This window comes from Pteropus medius, unplaced genomic scaffold (assembly GCF_902729225.1).
Source record: "Pteropus medius unplaced genomic scaffold, Ma_sr-lr_union100, whole genome shotgun sequence".
NCBI lineage: Eukaryota > Metazoa > Chordata > Mammalia > Chiroptera > Pteropodidae > Pteropus > Pteropus medius.
This window is the reverse complement of record NW_024351730.1, coordinates 10512295-10531002: the sequence shown is the minus strand read 5'-3', so window position 1 is coordinate 10531002 and position 18708 is coordinate 10512295. Positions and strand designations below refer to the sequence as shown.

The 18708-nt window shown below is 36.9% G+C and overlaps 1 protein-coding gene across 3 annotated transcripts in view; it reads right to left on the bottom strand.

Annotated features, from left to right (window-relative positions):
* CRACD (capping protein inhibiting regulator of actin dynamics) overlaps positions 1–17371 on the bottom strand; it is a 243512-nt gene extending 226141 nt beyond the window's left edge. For all 3 annotated transcript variants that reach the window (XM_039845266.1, XM_039845267.1, XM_039845268.1), the window contains exon 1: positions 17160–17371. The gene's annotated coding sequence lies outside the window, so the exon portion shown is untranslated. The remainder of the gene's footprint in view (positions 1–17159) is intronic.
* Positions 17372–18708: the final 1337 nt, after the last annotated feature.

Genomic DNA, 18708 nt, shown 5'->3' with positions numbered 1-18708 from the left:
CCCCCAGATTCACTCATGGGCTTGCCCACTGACTTCCCAGGGAAACTGAAATAAGATTGCAACTAAGAGACTTTGGTCATTGTGTCTTCTCCTGGTAGCCTTCATCCAATAGCAGCAACATGACTATGTACTCAGACAGCTAGGTTTTTGCTTGCTGCTTGCTTTTTATTATATTAATCTGCTTTCACATTAATGTATAACTATTATAGTTGAAAAGCATGTGAACATTATCAAAAGAATGAAAAGACAACCTACAGAATAAGAGAAAATACTGCAAGTCACATATCTGATAAGTGATTAATATCCAGAATATACAAAGAATTCCTACAACTCAACAACAAAAAAGCAAGCACCCCAATTCAAAACTGGGCCAAGAGGAGAGGACTCTGGGAAGATGGTAGAGTAGGAAGCCCCAGGAATCTGTCTCTCCACGTAGAAAACAATCACTGGCAGAATCTGTCTGATATAACTATCTTGGCCCTCTAGAGTCTGTTGAAGGCTTGCAACTTCCATGGAAAGACTTGCAAGACTGAAAATTGAGACTAATGCAAGTCGTTTTCAGCTCTTATCACAGTAGCAGCTACCTATCCCCTACCCCCACCAAATGGCAGGCAGCTGTGCATATTTCCTGGAGCACACCATCTGAGGGACCTCGAGTAGGCATAAAGGACTCAGTCCTCCAAATATTCGGGATGTATGCTCTGACTGCTGATTGCTGCATCTGATCAATAAGGTACAAAGAAGCTGATAGCCACTGATGTTGCACCTACCCCCAATGTTGCAAGCCCCTCCTCCTCTGGCTGAAGTGACTTCTAGAGAATTTAAAGGACCAGAGCCCTTCACCCACCACCATTTTTCACTTTTTACTCTTTGAAGAGCCAGACATTGAAGACTAAGAAATTCAAAATCAACTGCACATGCAAGGGAAAAAAATTAGAAAGTTACTATGCATGCCAAAGAAAAGTCTCAGAAAAGAGCTGAGAAGATATTAAGTTTATATTTAAGGTTAATCCTCAGCGCTGAGATGGGCTACAAAAATCACAACAAAAATAACAAAAAACAACAAACACTGGAGAAGGGGAAGAATTTGTTTTCCAGAGTTACTACATTATTAGATTCAAATGTCCAGTGTTCAAAAACAACAAAAAAATCACAAAGCATACAAATAAACAGGAAAGTATGATACATTCAAAGGAAAAGAATAAACCAACAGAAACTGCCCCTGAAAAAGACCTAATGGCAGATATACTACGCAAAGACTTTAAAGCAACTATCTTAAAGATGCTCAAAGAACTAAAAGGAGATGTGGAGAAAGTCAAGCAAACAATGTGTGCACAAAGTGGAAATATTAATAAAAAGAAAACCTTAAAATAAACCAAAAAAATTCTAGAGCTGAAAAGTACAACAGAATGAAAAATTCACTAGGTGGATTCAAAGGCAGATCTGAGCAGGCAGAAGAAGGAATCAGCGAACTTGAAGACAGGACAATGGACATTTTTGAGGCTGAGGAACAGAAAGAAAATAGTTTGAAGAAAAGCAATCAGAGCCTAAGGGACCAGTAGGACACCGTGAAGTAGACCAACAGATGCATCATGGAAGTCCCAGAAGGATAAGAAATAGAGAAAGGGGAAGAGAGAGTATTTGAAGAAATAATGAAACTTCCCAAATCTGAAGAGAAATGAATATAAACCTCGAAGAAGTTCAAGAAATTCTACATAATTTGAACTCAAAGAGACCCACACCGAGACACATTATATCAAATGTTCAGAAGACAAAAAGAGAATCCTGAACACAGCAAGAGAGAAGTGAACCATTACATACAAAGGATCCCTAGTAACAATAACGGAAGACTTCTCATTAGAAACTTTGGAAGCCAGAAGACAGTGGGCCAATATATTCCAAGTGATAAAAAAAAGTCAGCTAAGAATCCTATAACTGGCAGAACTGTCCTTCAAAAGTGAGAGAGAAATTAAGGCATTCCTAGATAAACAAAAGTTGAAGGAGTTCATGACCACTAGACTGGTCCTGCAAGAAATGCTCAAGGGAATCCTGCAAAGTGAAATGAAAAAACACGAGACAGCAACCCAATGCTGTATGAATAAACATCTCAAAAACGACAAATACATAGGCAATTATAATAGATGTAATTTTTGTAACAGTGGTTTGTAACTGTACTTTGTGCTTGTTTTCTACATGATTTAAGAGACTAATAACAGTTAAAGAAAAAATTATTAGTGGAAAACCTAGTATTACTGTAAATTTGGCATGTAACTCCAAATCTTACTTTCTGTATAATTTAGGAGATCTATGCATTTTAAGAATTATTAGTTTATATTTTTGGCATAAATTTATAGAGATGTAATTTTGTAACAATAACAAGCAAAAGTGGTGGAAACAGCGGTAAAGGAGCAGTTTTTGTATGTTATTGAAGTTAAACGGATATAAAAACAAATTAGAGTATTATAACTTTATGATGTTAAATGTAATCCCTATGGTAATCGCAAGAAAATAGTTATCAAATATACACAAAAGGAAATGAGGAATTTAAACATTTCACTCCAAAAAGCAACTAAACACAAAAGAAGACAGTAGTGCAGGAAATGAGAGACAAAATAAGCTACAGGGTACACAGAAAATAAATAGCACAATAACAAAAGTCCCATCCTATCAGCAATTACTTTAAATGTAATTTAATTGAACTTCCCAATCAAAAGACATAGATTGGCAGAGCTGATAAAACACATGAGTCAACTATATGCTGTCTACAAGAGACTCACTTGAGATCCAAAGATACAAACAGGGTAAAAGTGAAAAAATGGAAAAAGATATTCCATACAAATAGTAACCAAAAAAAAAAAAAAAAAAAACCAACAGGGGTGGCTATACTAATATTAAACAAAACAGATTTTAAATCAAAAAAGGTTATAAGATAAAGGAGAGCATTATATATTAATAAAAGGTTCGATATGGCAAAAAGATAAAACAATTATAAACAAACATCTAATTAACAGACCATCAAAATATATGAAGCAAAAACTGACAGACTTAAGGGAGAAATAGTTCTACAATAAAATTTGGAGACTTCAATATCCCACTCACAATAATGGACAGAACAACCAGACAGAGGATAAGTAAAGAAACAGAGGACTTACATAAGATAATAAACCAACCAGATCTAAAAGACATACAGAACACTCTAAACAACAACAGCATACACATTCTTCTCTAGTGTACATGGGACATTTTCCAGGGTACACCAGGTATTAGGCCATTAACACATGAGACAAATTAAGTCTTAGTAAATTTTGAAAGACAGAAGTCATACAAAGTATCTTCTCTTACCACAATAGGATAAAGTTAGAACTCAATTTAAAAAAAAAAAAACTGGAAAATTCATAAAATTGTAAATTAGACAATACACTTTTAGACAATCGATCAAAGAAGGAATCACAAGGGAAATTAGGAAATACTTAGAGGTGAATGAAATTGAAAACACAACATACCAAAACTTATCAAACACAGAGCAAGTAGCGCTAAAAAGGAAATTTATAGCTTTGAACACATTAAAAACAAAAAAGATCTCAAATCAACAACTTAACTTTGAAACTTAAGGAACTGGAAAAAGAACAAACTAAACTCAAAGCTAGCAGAAGAAAGGAAATAATAAAGATTCGAGCAGAAATAAATAAAATAGAGAACAGAAATCAGTGAAACAAAAGGTGGTTCTCTGAAAAGATCAACAAAATTGACAAACCTTTAGCTAGATGGACTAAGAAAAAAAGACAGAAGACTCAAAATACTAAATTCAGAAATGAGAGTGAGGACATTATTACTGATTCTATAGAAATAAAAAGGAGAAATAAAAGAGAGTACTACGAACAACTGTATGCCAAAAAATTGGATAACCTGTATGAAATGAATAAATTCCTTGAAACATAAAACCTACCAAAATTAAATCACAAAGAAATAAAAAATGGAAAATCTGAATAGACCTACAATAAGAAAATAGAATCAATAATCAAAATATCACACAACAAAGAAAAGTCCTGGACCTAAGAGTTTCATTGGTGAATTCTACCAAATGTGTAAAGAACTAACATCAATCCCCAAATTTTTCCAAAAAGTTGAAGAAAAGGGGACACTTCCTAATTCATTCTATGAGGGCAGCATAACACTAACACCGAAGCAAAACAAAGTCACTACAAGAAAAGGAAACTACAGACCAGTACAACTTAGGAACATTGATAAAAAAAAAATCCTTAAAAGAATACTAGCAAAAAGAATTTAGTAGCATATTAAAAGAATACACCATGACCAGGAGGATTTATTCCTAGAATCCAATGATGGTTTGACATATGAAAATCGATCGGTATAATATGCCACTTCAATAAAATGAAGAAAAATTACAAGATCATCTTGATGGATGAAGAAAAAATATTTAACAAAAGTCAACACTCCTTCATGATTAATAACACACAACAAAATAGAAATAGGATAAAACTACCTCAACATAATAAAAGCCATATACTAAAAACCCACAGCAAACATCATATTCAGTGGTGAAAGACTGAAAGCTTTTTCTCTAAGGTCAGAAACAAGGCAAGGATACCTGATTTCACCACTTCTATTCAACATAGTACTGGAAGTTCTAGCCAGAGTAATTAGGCAAGAAAAAGAAATTAAAAGTATCCAAATTAAAAAGGAAGAAGTAAAATGATCTCTGTTTGCAGATTATATGATTCTCTATGTAGAAAACCCTAAAGAAAAAAAGCTGTTAGAATAAATGAATTCAGAAAAGTAACAGAATACAAACTCAATACACAAAAATCAGTTGTATTTCTACACATAATCTTAAAAGAAAATTACAAAAACAATTCCATTTATAATAGCATCAAAAAGAATAAAATTCTTAGTAATTAATCCAGGAAGTGAAAGGTGTGTACAATGAAAACTGCAAAATGCTGCTGAAAGAAATTAAAGAAGAAAAACAAGTGGAAACACATTGTATGTTCATGGATTGGAAGACAGAATATTGTTAAAATGTCAATACTACCCAAAGTTATCTACAGATTCAATGCAACCCCTATCAAAATCCCTAAGACTATTTTTGCAGAAACAGAAAAATTCACTCTAAAATTCGTATGGACTATCTAAGGGCCCTGGAGAGGCCAAACAATCTTGAAAAAGAACAAAGCTGAAAGACGCATACTTCTGATTTCAAAACTTACTACAAAGCTACAGTAATCAAAACAGTGCTGTACTAGCATAAAGACAGATATTCTGACCAATGGAATAAAATAGGCCAGAAATAAACCCTCACATATATGGTCAAATGATTTTTTAAAAAAAAATTATTTTATTATTAGTTTCGAGTATACAGCACATTGGTTAGACAATTAGATAGTTTATAACATGATCCCTCTAATTGCTCTCTCTCTCTCCTCTGACTCTCCACCTAGCCATTATATTAATGCTAACTGAATTCTCTGTTTGGTCAAAGATTTTTGACAAGGGTCCCAAGATAATCTTTTCAATAAACAGTGCTAAGAAAACTGGATATCCACATGCAAAAGTATGAAGTTGGACCCGTACCTAATACCATGTACAAAAATTAATTCGAAATGGGTCAAGGACCAACATATAAGACCTAAAACAATAAAACTCTTTGAAGAAAATGTAGGACAAAAGCTTCATGACGCTGGATTTGGCAATGATTTCTTGGATATGACACCAAAGGTAGAGGTAACAAAAGAACAGACAAATTAGATTTTATGAAAATTTCAAAACTTTGTACCTCAAAAGACACTATCCACAGAGTAAAAAGGCAACCCAGAGAATAGAAGAAAATATCTGCAAATCATATATCGGATAAGAGATTAATATCCAGAATGTATAGAGAACTTCTAAAACTCAACAAAAAAAAACCAATCTGATTCAAAAGTGGGCAATAGACTTGAACAGACATTTCTCCAAAGAAGATATAGGAATAACCAATAAACACATGAAAAGATGCTCAACACCGTTAATCATTAGGAAAAATGCAAATCAAAACCACAGTGAGATATCACCTCACACCTGTCAGGACAGCTATTGTCAAAAACCAAAAGACAAGAGTTGGTGAGGATGTGGAGAAACTGGGACCCTTGTGCACTGTTGGTGGGAAAGTAAAATGGTACAGCCACTATGGAAAACAGTATGGAGGTTACTCGAAAAATTAAACAGAATTACAGTAACACCCAGTGATTTCAATTCTGGGTATACACTCAAAAGAACTGAAAGCAGAGTCTTGATATATCCTTTGTATACCCTTATTCATAGCAGTATTATTCACAATAGCTAAAATGTGGAAGCAAGCCAAGTGTTTATCAACAGATGAATGAATAAGCAAAATGTGGTATATACATACAACGGAATGTTACCTGTTATAACAAGTAGTAACAACAAGTGAGAATGTGGAGAAATTGGGAAACTTGTGCATTGCTAGTGTGAATTTAAAATGGTATAGTCACTGTGGAAAACAGGCAGGCCCTCAAAAAGTTAACACAGAATTACCATATGAACCAGCAAGTCCATCCCTATGTATATATCCAAAAGAACTGAAAGCAGGGACTCAAACAGATATCTATACATCAATGTTCATAGCAGCACTATTCAAAGTAGCCAAAAAGTAGAAACAACCCAAATGTTCATTAACAGATGATTAGATATTTAAAAAATGTTATGAACATATAATGGAATCTTATTCAGCCATAAAAATGTATAGAGGTCTACTATATGCTACAACATGGATGAACCTTAAAAACATTAAGCTATGTGAAATAAGTCAGTCACAAAAAGACAACTATTGTATGATTCCACTTACGTAAGGAATCTAAAATAGGCAAATTCACAGAGACAAAAAGAATAGAGATTACCAGGGGCTGGGAGGAAATGAGGAGTTATTTTTTAATGGGTACAGTTTCTGTTTGGGATAACAAAGTAGTTCTGGAAATAGACAGTGGTGATGGTTGTGCAACATTCTGAAGGTACTGAATGCCAATGAACTGTACATTTAAAAATGGTTAAAATGATAAATTTTATGTTATATAAATTTTACTATAATAAGCATCTTTTGATATTTGAGAGAAAAAACAGAATATTAAAAATTCAGAAATAATTAAATCAAATCTAACATGACTTGTTAGTAGTGTCCAAACAGAATTCCCTTTCTTTCTTTCCTCTCTCCCTGCCTTCCTCCCCTCCTCCAGCTCTGTGCCAACTAAACATTCTGAGGAAGACAGATACATGAGAGAACTATAATGAGAATTTAATTTTTAAAAGATAAATCATAATACAACAGGCAGTAGCAGAATGAGGTCATCTAGAGCGGGGATTATTTAAAATAAAACAAAACAAAACAAAACAAAACACCAGCAGGTAGAACGAAAGACCCAGGAGGTACTTCTATCTTCGGTAAATGGGAAAATAAAGAACAAAAATATGTAAGACCTAAATTTGTAAGTCATTCAGTTCAATATGAACTCCTTGTTAACTACCTTAAAGGATGAGTTAAATAATTCAGGCAGAGCCAGTTTCTCTGGCTGTGAACTACTAGGCAAGGAAACAAAGAAGCACAGCCTGGATTCCATGCCAGCATAAGGTCAAGGATCACATCTTACACTCTGTCACTGTCTTCCACTCTAGCCTGCCAACCTGTAGATATAATTTGTGGGCAATCAATATAAAACTCTATGGGAATGGTCGTCAAACAATGGTAACTCACAACCTAGTATTTCTTACAACAAGCCAGTTTTAAGCATACGCCTACTGATTAACACTCAACTGCTTCAGATCTCCAAGAAAAAGGTTAGGGCCAAAGAATGTTTGCATTTTTCAGCCTTTCACTTGATTTGACAAGAGTCATCTATATAGCAAACTTTAAGACCTTAACATAGACCCAGCTTTTTAATGATTCTTTTAAAAAAATCATAATGCCACTGTTATTATTATTACCGGCAGAAATGGTCTCCTAAGATGCATTCCAACTCTAATTAAAACAGGACTGTCCCATAGCTCCCACTTAATTTTAATTTACATTAAAATAACATAGAGGAGCTATTCAATATATTGAACAACTGCCTTAAATCTGGTTGGTTAAACGCTAACATCTTCCCCCTTCCATAAGCCACAGAGGTTTGAGATGAATAATGTGCCAAGGGAGACAGGCAAGATCCAAAATTACCAACACGAGTGGCATTTTTCCAGAACACCAAAGAAATTGTTTTCTAAAGTGAGATTCTGCTGTACTTAGCCAAGCTATTTAAAAGGTGGAATGCTAAAAAGATTCTGCCCATCAATAACTATACTGGTGGAACTAATCGAAACTGTAAGAACAATGTCTATTTGGAAACCAATTTTAGTCAATGTTGAAGAAACTGAACTCCCATAGCTTTTCACTTAATTTTCACTTAATTTTATCTACTATTTGAGATCTGGAAGAAATTCCAAATATTTCCATGGCTTCTACTTCATTCAAAGTTCTCCAGGCTACTCTATTTAGAAACAGCATCACTTTTTACTCCACTCAATCAGCTTTACTTTCTTTATAGCATTTATCATGACCTGACATTCTATTTACATACTTATTTGTTTACTGTTTATTGTCTATCTCTCTCACTAGAATATCATCGCCATAGTACAGAGGTCTTGTCTGTGTGTTTGCTCATTTAACATGAGAGCACAAGAAATCAGCTAGTGAAATGTAGAATATAAATCAAAATGCACTCATTCTACAACAGTAATTTTTAAAAATTTATTCTGTAAAAGGCTACAGTCTTTTCTCAAATTAGAAACTACAACAAAAGTTATGAATGCTTTGAGCTGAGAGATACCACTGTTGCATTCAAATAGCCAATACTCCCCTAACCTTTGTTCTTTTCATGCTATACCCATGGTGCCCAGCACATAGTGTGTGCTCAATACATGTCTGCTGACATGACATAAACTGGGTTTATGATGACTCAGGGTGAATGTCATGGTATTCTGCATTAAACTTCATACCACAGGACAGTTATTTATTTCTGACTGCTCGAAGGTAACCATTCAGATTGCTATCTTCTTTTGTTTCTCAGTACCCAGAATCAACTGGAGTTGTTTGTAACAAACAAAAAGCATTAAAAAATAATAATCGGGAACTGTTTTTATAAGCCAGTGTTCTGAAAGTAATCACTTACCTTCTTTCAACCTCCACACAACCCTTCAAAAAGGGAAATTCATGCACATTACTAGCAAGTACGGATGATGAGATTAAATGAAGTCTTAGAGGTTGCCGACTAACAAAGTTGTTCATCAGTTGTCACTGGGTCACTGATAATAAACTGGTAATGACTTAGAACTCTACGTGGGCCAAAACAGAAAGACTAGATCTGAAGGTGCACAAAGTGAACCTCTTTAAGATGTTAATTTGAGCTGCCTCTGTTGATTAGGAAAACAAAAATCTCAACTAAAAATGACAACAAATTTGGTCCTGAGATTTTCTTCCTTTTTATCTTTGTCAATCAGAACAATTATTTTCACAAAATTAACAGAAAAACCCACATTCTGGGGCCATGGCTTTTGTACTAGCCAACACTAGCTACTTCTTCCTCAAATGGCACATCAGGAGCACCCATGGTTAAGAAACAGTAACAGCTCACAAGCTCCTTCTTTAGCACACAGGCTAAACAATCTCTCATCACTCAGCTCTCCTCCATCCAAACGAGATATAGCCTGAAAACCTTGCTTGCTGCTTTGTCCACAAAGGTTCATTCAAAACAATCTGAAACCTTCTTTGTAATAAGAAATACATATTAAAGTACCCACTTGAACAAGCACCACATCTTATTTAATCCAGAGTGACAGCTGTTAATGTCTAATATTTTAATGTGCTTTTCTTAGAAGCAAATAAAGCTGTAGGGCCTCTGACCTATATAGGCAGGTAAAACTGAACCTAAACATCAACATTATAAACAAAACAATTTCTCCCTCCTAGGTATGTGTACACACACACAAAACAGGCATTACACCTAATAAGCAAGGACTCAGGCACAGATCTTGCAACATACGATAATTGCCAGGCACTAAATAGCCCTCTAATGGTCCAAAAAGCTCTATCTTCCTGAGCACCTAACCTATTAGCAGGGCGAGATTACAGGCAATGGAAAGAACTCAGCTCAGTTACTTAACCTCTGAACCTAAGCATTCTCATCTATAAAATGAGGGGTTGGTCTAGAGCAGCACTGCCAATAGAAATATAATGCAAGCCACAAATGCGAGCTACATAGTTTTTAATTTTTTACCAGGCACATTTTAAAGAGTAAAATTTAGTTTAATAAGGTTTCTTTTATGCAATCCACCATAGCTAAAACATTATTTTAATATGTAATCAATATTTTAAAATTCGTAATGACATATTTTACATTCTTTTTCATACAAAGTGTTTGAAACTTACAGTATGTCTCAATTTGGACAAGCCACATTTCAAATGCACAATAGCCACATGGAACCAGTGGCTACCGTATGAGACTACATAAGTCCAGCTGACCTCAGAGATGACATTTCTCTCAATACTATAAGTAATTTTAATCAAAGGAATACAAGATTCATAGATCAGGAATACTCAGAAAAACTATGAAATGTTTCCCCGAATATCCTCAGTCTTTCTATTCTCATTCAAAATGGCCCTCTGCTCTTAAAACTTTTTTAACTCAGTGGAAGTAGATCTAGAAACAACTAAGTAGGTGGTCTGATCTGCTCCTTGCAGACTTACCCTGTTCTTGCTACCACAGCCAGCATCCTATAAACCTAGAGGGAGGTGAAGAACATTCAAGACGATGTACAACTGCTGAATGAATGAGACTTAAAAAATCCTAATTAGAGAAAAACCATTAAAATTAGTTCAACAGAAATAACAAAGAAAAATATCTGACAACCATATTATCTTCCACATATTTAGATAATGCATGAAACACAAATTCGCACATGCTTTTGGAACTGTTTCTCTAATTACTTAACATCCACTGAGAAAGATTCACGCTGCTCCTCCCACACTGTCTTGCTTATTAGTCCCTTTGTGATCAATGGTCTGCCTAGCCAGATGGCTGGTCTGGGTTAAGAGTACCATATGAGATCAGAGAACAAAGCAAAGCTAACTGGCCTGCCCAGGAATTGAACCTGTGACCCTGACCTCATTAACTCCAGAGAACAGTTAACCCATCACAAACATGGCTGAGGCAGCTGCATCATAAGTGCCAAGAAAGCTCACTGCATCTGTCACAACGATACTCTGGTAGAGAAAAGGTCACTATATTTATTCTTCTAAAAATGAAGAAAATCCTCAGTGTAATCATTTAAAGCAGCCTGGAATTCATCATCAGTGTCTTACCAGCTCTGCTGAATCTGGCACAAGCTCCCCTAAGAACATCAGCTGTGGCCCCCACCTGAGTCCATAAATGGCTTTGACAATGGAGTTCTGATATTTCCTTTCCCAAAAATAGGGATCTTGGGACCATGCCTTTCCTTTTGATTTCTCCCAGGTGAGGAAACTGTGGGCTAACAACTGTATACAAGAATTTACACAGGCTTTTTATTGAATCCAGCTTATCCTAAATTTCAGCCATAACCAAGATTCTCCCTACCAGCACTCCCCTTCTCCCTCTTCATGCCAGCCAATCCCTCACCAGGTGAGTGGAGCGAGGCCAGTGGAGCTCTGGGTGGATTGTTCTTACTTCCCTGGTAAAAAGCCCAACACCTTTTTAGCAAGTCCTCCTTCCTTTCTTGTTACTTGGAATAATTCCTCCTAGCAGCTGCTATCTGCTCTTAACTTCTAACAACCTATATCTATTGAACTGAGTACTTCTAATTTAAATATTTCCCAAACTGTTTCAGGGATATAGTTTCTGCACCTTTTCCTCTAACGCTCAATATTTAATACCGTACTGGTTTCAGAAGCAAGTTTATTGACATTTCCACTCAAGCCTCAATGATACTAATTGAAAAATTCTACAAACATCTGAAAGAGCTGAAGATTTTAAATCTGATCGAAAATATTTCTGCTTTTCATTTTTGACATTTTAAATGGAATGACCTTTCCACATGAAAACGAACTAGAATATAAAAGCAATTACATGTGGTTGTGCTATTTGGCTTCTAAAATATTTCTGATAACATGACTTTAAGGCATTCAACATCCCTTCAAAGTTTTTATTTCCACAAAGTTACTTAAAATGATTTTCCAATTTATGTATTGAGAGTTTGCAATCTTGCACTTCCCATATACCTGTGGAAATCATACATATACGTAAACCTAAAATGTGCATATGTATCTGCCTCAAAGCCACTGGTACAGGTAAATAGCTAAACTGACTTTGCTCTTCTTATTTCTAAGAATTTTCACATCAAGAATAAAAGTAGTACAAAATATAATGGTAAGTTTAGTATCTGAGTTTAGTATCTGCATGAACATACAAATTAAAGTGAACATTCAATAGCTGGAATGTTTCTTGATGCTCACAAAAACTATACCAATCCATTAGGGGTTAAGTGTTAGACAAAAGAAATGAATTAATAAAATAAGCATAAAGCATGAGCTTACTACATTTGTAGACAATCTCATTAGGGGGCAAAACGATTTTTTAAAGGCTAACCTCAGCATGTAATCTGATATTCAACAATAAACAATACATTCATTATTATCTAATCTTAATAACGACTGATGAACAGAAATAAACAGATTTTCAAACCTCATTAATAAACCATGAAACTGCTGTTCTTTGTCTAATATATCATCATGATCTACACAAATTCTGACTTCAAAATTATCAGTTCGAAAAGATTAACCTTAACAAATAAACTGTGTAAATATATGGTTAAAAGTATAAAGTTGCAAGCACATAGAAACTATAATGCAAAAGCAGGAGCTTATTTATATATCTTTAAGCACCTGGTAATCATCTTATTTATAAGATATACTCCTGCATGTTGACAGCAATATACAAACCAGTCACTACAAGAGTCAATCTATAAGATATAGTGAGAAAGAAGCAGTGAAATTTGCCTTTCCATTGTCACTTAAAATCATGTATTTGTGTATTCTAAATACTATTTATAAAATATATTTCCTGGACATTCTTTAATTCTTTTTCAATATTTTTAAAAGAGGAAAGTCCCAAAAATACCAAAATAATTAAATTAAAATCCTGCTGAAAATTTAAGAAACACTTGCAAAAACTGAAATACAAAAAAACAATTAATAGGATAGTTAATGGTGGTTTCTTATAAGTGCTTTACAAAATAAATACTGGTGATTTGGGGACAAATCAATATACTATAAAGCATTCTTTGTAGTTAAGTTCTTCATTTTGTGCCTTAAAAGCTGACATTCATTCATAATGAAGTCTTTATATAGTTATATAGCTTTCATGTCTCTTCTGAAGATATAGTAAATCTTTGGGTGCTCAATAAAACTGACCAATTAATTGGTTCTGCCATAAAAACCTGAGAAGCTATTCTAATATATTTACATCAAAGACTAGCAAAGTCAAAATAAATTACTAGTCTACCCAGTATATTCTTACTTTACCAAGTTTAACATTTTCTTCAAATGGGTTCTTTCGAAGGACACTATAAAAGATGTACCACAACAAATAAATTCTCAATATTGCCATTCAGATTTACCAAAAGAAGAAATGATGCAACTTCAGAAATCACTATGAGGGAATATCAGAACAGAATATAGGGGAGAACAGAGAGCTTTGGGGTCAAACAGAACTCAGTTTGAATTTTTGCTTCAGCTCTCACTAACTTTATGACGTGAGCAAGTTAATAAAACTTTTTGAGTCTTAATTTCAATTATCAAATGGAAACACAAGGCCAAGCTACAAGCTGTTGTGAGCACTAAATTAGATAACATATATAAATAGACTGCTTAGCACAGTATCTAGGCCATAATAACTACTCAGTACATGACTGTAATTACTAAGAAATGTTTAAGAACTCATGTTCAGTGTAATTTAACGTAATATCAAAATTCCAATTGATGTTGTAAATCATTAGAAGAAAAAATATAAAGATTCAATAACAGATTTTTTAATGCACTTAACCTGATTATCCTTTACATTAGTGTTCTTTAAACTGCAGGTGTTGACCCATTAATAGTATGTGAAATCGTTTAGTGAATTTCAACCAGCATTTCTATATGAAACAGAAAAAAAAAAATATAAGAATGCACTGCATATGGGAAGTCTAAGCATTGATTCAGGAATTTTTTTTTAAAAAAATTAACATTTTGTTTGCTGGATAGCAAAGTAAATGCTTCTCTTACTGTGCAAAAAAAAAAAAGGTTTAAAAACCTCTGCTTCACATTATAACAGGAATAAAAATAATTAACTGACACTGAATGCTTGTTTCTACAAGACATTGTGCTAAACATCTACACTATTTCATTCCATCTTCCCCAAAATGCTATAAGGTACGTAATATAACTTCTCCATTTTACTGATGAGGAAACTTAGATTAAGTCACTAGCCAAAGATGCAGAGTTGGTAACTGGTAAATCCAGGGTTCAAATTTAGTTGCCTGACTCCACAACTTGCACATTTAACCACTTCATAAGTATTTTGTTACAAAACATAGTTTTCCTCATACAAAAGTTACTTAAAGGTAGACTTTTTAATGAGGCCTAATTGAGAGTGATTTTCTGGAGGAGCAGCGTTTCCTGGAAAAGGCAGTGTGATTCAGAGGTGAAAGCACTAGGTGTGAGATCCAGCTTCGGTCCCTGGCATTGCTGCTTTAGTGGCAAGGAGTTGGCAAGTCATTTAATCTCACTGTGTCTGGATTTCCTCATCTACAAAACAGGAATGATAGTATCTGCCCTGCCTCCCCACAGGCCATTGTGAGGAAGTATATGTACATATAACAAATGTTCTTTTGTGCTACTCAGTTATATGAGATGATCATTAATACCACCCAAGGGGCCCCATTCGTCACAGAAACATACATCAAAAAAACATACATTCCAAACAGGAAGGTTACCGGGCTTTTATAAACTCTACGTGAAAACTCTCTGCACAGTTCTTGGCACACAGTAGGCCTTCAGTAAATGTTGATTAAACTAAAAGAAGTAAACCAACTTGATATTTATGTATTTATCCATTTGTATTTTATTTTTCATTAATTCATGTTTTTTTACAACAGTTTATCGAATAGCTATTATATACCAGATTAGAAATGTGGACTACAAAGACTGAAAGACCATCCATTGCCCTGAAGAATTTCACATCAATTTCAGTTAATTTCTTCCAAAACTGTATAAGAGAAAATTGTAAAATACAGCTTCTTTTTCTAGTAATAATAACTTACATTTATTATACAGAGCTTTATAGTTCAGAAAGAACTACAGGCATACCTCAAAGATACTGCAGGTTCCACTCCAAACCAGCACAATAAAGCGAGTAGTAATCTTTTTGCAGGTGGAGGGCCTTGCTTTCAATTTGTAAAAAAACGCAACACCTGTGAAACGCAATAAAGCCAATAAAACGAAGTATACCTGTGTGTGGTAGCTTTTGTTTCTCAAATCAATTGCCTTTAAGTCTATATTATCTTCTTGACACCAAATTCAATGCCAAGTACTGCTAAGTCTTTAAAGTGAAAGTTTCTCAATGTCAGAGGTGACTATATAAATAAGATTTTGTAGAAAATACATTTTAAATAGCACTGGAAAGGTGTGATCTAGTAGCATGATTTTTTTCCCTTACAGGCAATTTTCTGTTGAATATCTGAACTAGGATTCAGTGTTCTCATACAATAAAAGAGATAGTAGTGAAGGTGTCCTTCCTTTGTTGACTTTTAAAAATTAATCAAAATTGATGTATTCGGATTCCTGAGTCACATACAATGTCAAATAATTGTTAGCCATTTTATGTAAAATTCAACAACTAGTATAGGTGATTTTTACAGGGAAACAATGATATAATGACAACTTAATGAACTGAAATTTTGCAACAGAATATCTACTAAGAACCCTTTGCAAAATTGCCTTATCCTTTGTATTCTAACCACTCCCTCTCCATCGCCACCACCCAACACACACACACACACACATTTACCCACATTTACACACGCATACACACTCCCTCACCTACACCAGATCAGTTTCCGGGCTATTATTCATAAAACCCTATTAAAATTTCACAACACATGGTCGCAGTTACTAGGTTTTGTCCCCCCTCCCCACATCCACGGACTCAATGTGTCTTTACATATACATATTCTCTTAAAATCTGGAATTCATAAAATGATTCTCATGCATCTATTCTGAAAACATCTAATGTAAAATGTAAACGTCTGCCCTTCTGCTTACTGATAACCATGAATAAAAGCCGTACCCCACCCATCGTATCTATAGGGTTAGGCGGTGCAATCGCACCACTACAGAGCCCTGCAAAAAAGGACGGTTATAGAACCAAGAAAACCATCGCCAGAACCCCCGGGAAAAGATAAGGAAAACGCATTTTACACCACTGGCAGCGTGCAGTCTCCCGGCGGCTCCAGCTTTTGGTAAACAGGGAAAACCTTTGTCCTGCCTCAGCCATCAAACTGGGGGGCTCGTCAGAACTGGGGCAACAAGAGTTTGTGCGAAATGGCTTGGCAGAGGTTAAACAAAGCAATGCCGCTCTGGCGAGAGTAGACGGCTGACGGTGGTCAGCGTCCGCGATCCCAGCGTCCCGAGATCCCCTACCCTGGTCAGCGTCGGAGATCCCGGAGTCTTGCTCTGCTCCCTGCTCACCCGCCCCGCGCCCCGCCGCAGCCGGGACCCGCGCCGCGGACCCGGGGGCAGGACGCCGCGGCGCGGGAAGGAGGGAACGAGAAGGTCCCACGCTCTCGGCAAGTTCCCGAGGGCGCAGCCGGGTCCGCAGGTTCCCGCGAGTGGGATCCTAGCAGCGCACACCGCGCGCGGCGCCTTGGGGAGGGTCCGTGCCACGCACGCCAGGACACCACCGCCCCAGAGTCCAGGGCGGGCCACGCCGAGCCCACGCTCCCAGGGCCAGGGCAAGGTCGGGAATCCGGGGCCCGCGGGTGGAGGGGAGAAGCCCGCCCGCTGCCCCCATTGTCTGGCCCCGGCAGCGGGCCGAGAGGGCGCTCACCTGAGGTCCCCGCCTGGCGCCCTGGCTGGCAGAGCAGCTAGACAGTGACAGGCGCCCCGCGCCAGAGGCGGACGCAGCTGCCCAGTGAGCGGCTGCCCCGCAGCACCAGCAGCCTCCACAGCAGCACCAGCGCCGTACCCGCCTCTCAGGCGGCCGCGGCCTCCATTGCTCTCCCCGCCGCCGCCGCCGCGCGGCACTGCGCGCCCGGCCCCGCGCCGCGTGGTCACATGCTCCGCCGGCGCCTCGGGCGCTCGGACCCGCGCCGCTGCCCCGCCCGGCTCGCGCCTGGACCTCCCCGCGCCGCTGCGGGCCACCGGATGCCCCGAGTCCCTCTTAGGCCCTCTGGGAATGGCGCGCGCCAGACGGCTCCTCTCCCAGGGAGTGCCCAGAAACCGGGAGCCAGCCGCAGGGAAGGGCCCAGGATTGATCACTGCCTCCCCACCAGTGTAAGGGTATCGCCCGAGGTATGGCTAAACGCGTGGGGTCTGAAGTTACTGCGATGGGTTCACAGGGAGGCGCGCATGGGGCAAGAACTCACGCGCATCAGTCACCACTCCATGGGATGCAAATCCGGTCCTTGGTACCTGGAGGAGCTGGAGACTAACGGGAGCCACCTGGACTCCAGAGGGCGTTTCGTCCTGCAGAACCCCTGCAGTGAGAAATGGCATTGGAACTCCTGAAAGTTGAACAAATTGAAAGATGCACAGAAATAGAAAAGCTCGAAATCGCTTTTCTGAGTCGCTGTACATCAAAACAGAGTGACAATGACATTGGGCATTATTGTCTTCAGCCATAATGAAAGTAAATATTGACTTATATGTTTTAAGGAAAATATTTATCTTTTCCTTTTGTGGCCTAACTGGAAACATAGAGACTTTTTCTCCATACTTTTCGCTATGACTATTTCCATGAAACTCTTGGAAATCGGTTTCTGGTGATCTTTTCCTTCATTATTCATGCAAAAATGCTAAAAATAATTTAGTATCGTTATTAATCAGGAAATTAAAAACAAGGCCAAAAAAATCCTCAGTGACAAAGGATGCAAAAGTAACTACTAGATACTCAGTCTTGAGCCTGATGTCTCAATGCAACTTTGATACTAGGAGTATCTTAGTTCTTGTTACCTTTTCCAACTGGGTTTTTGTAGATAAACATTTTAATTAATACCATCATAAAATATGGTTGTGTATTGTTGTGAATATAGATGTCATTCAGTTATTTAATGTTTATATATCCTAAAGTGTGTCTGCTTTATTCCAAATAAGAATGATGAGTTTTATAAAGGGTTGAGCAAGTTCCCTTTGATTTAATACAGTAGCACTAGAAGTTTCCCAAAGTCGAAAGTTAAATCTGATAGGGAATGCGGTAAGCAGTAATGTAATGGCTATGTGTAGAGCCAGAGGGAAGATATAGATAAAGCAGGGAGGTTGTTTCATAAACTATATAAATGTCTAACCAATGTACTGTATACTTGAAACTAATAAGAAAACAAAATGCTTTTTAAAAATTTAAATTTGTGTAGAACATATAACTGGGGTCTTTTATTTGA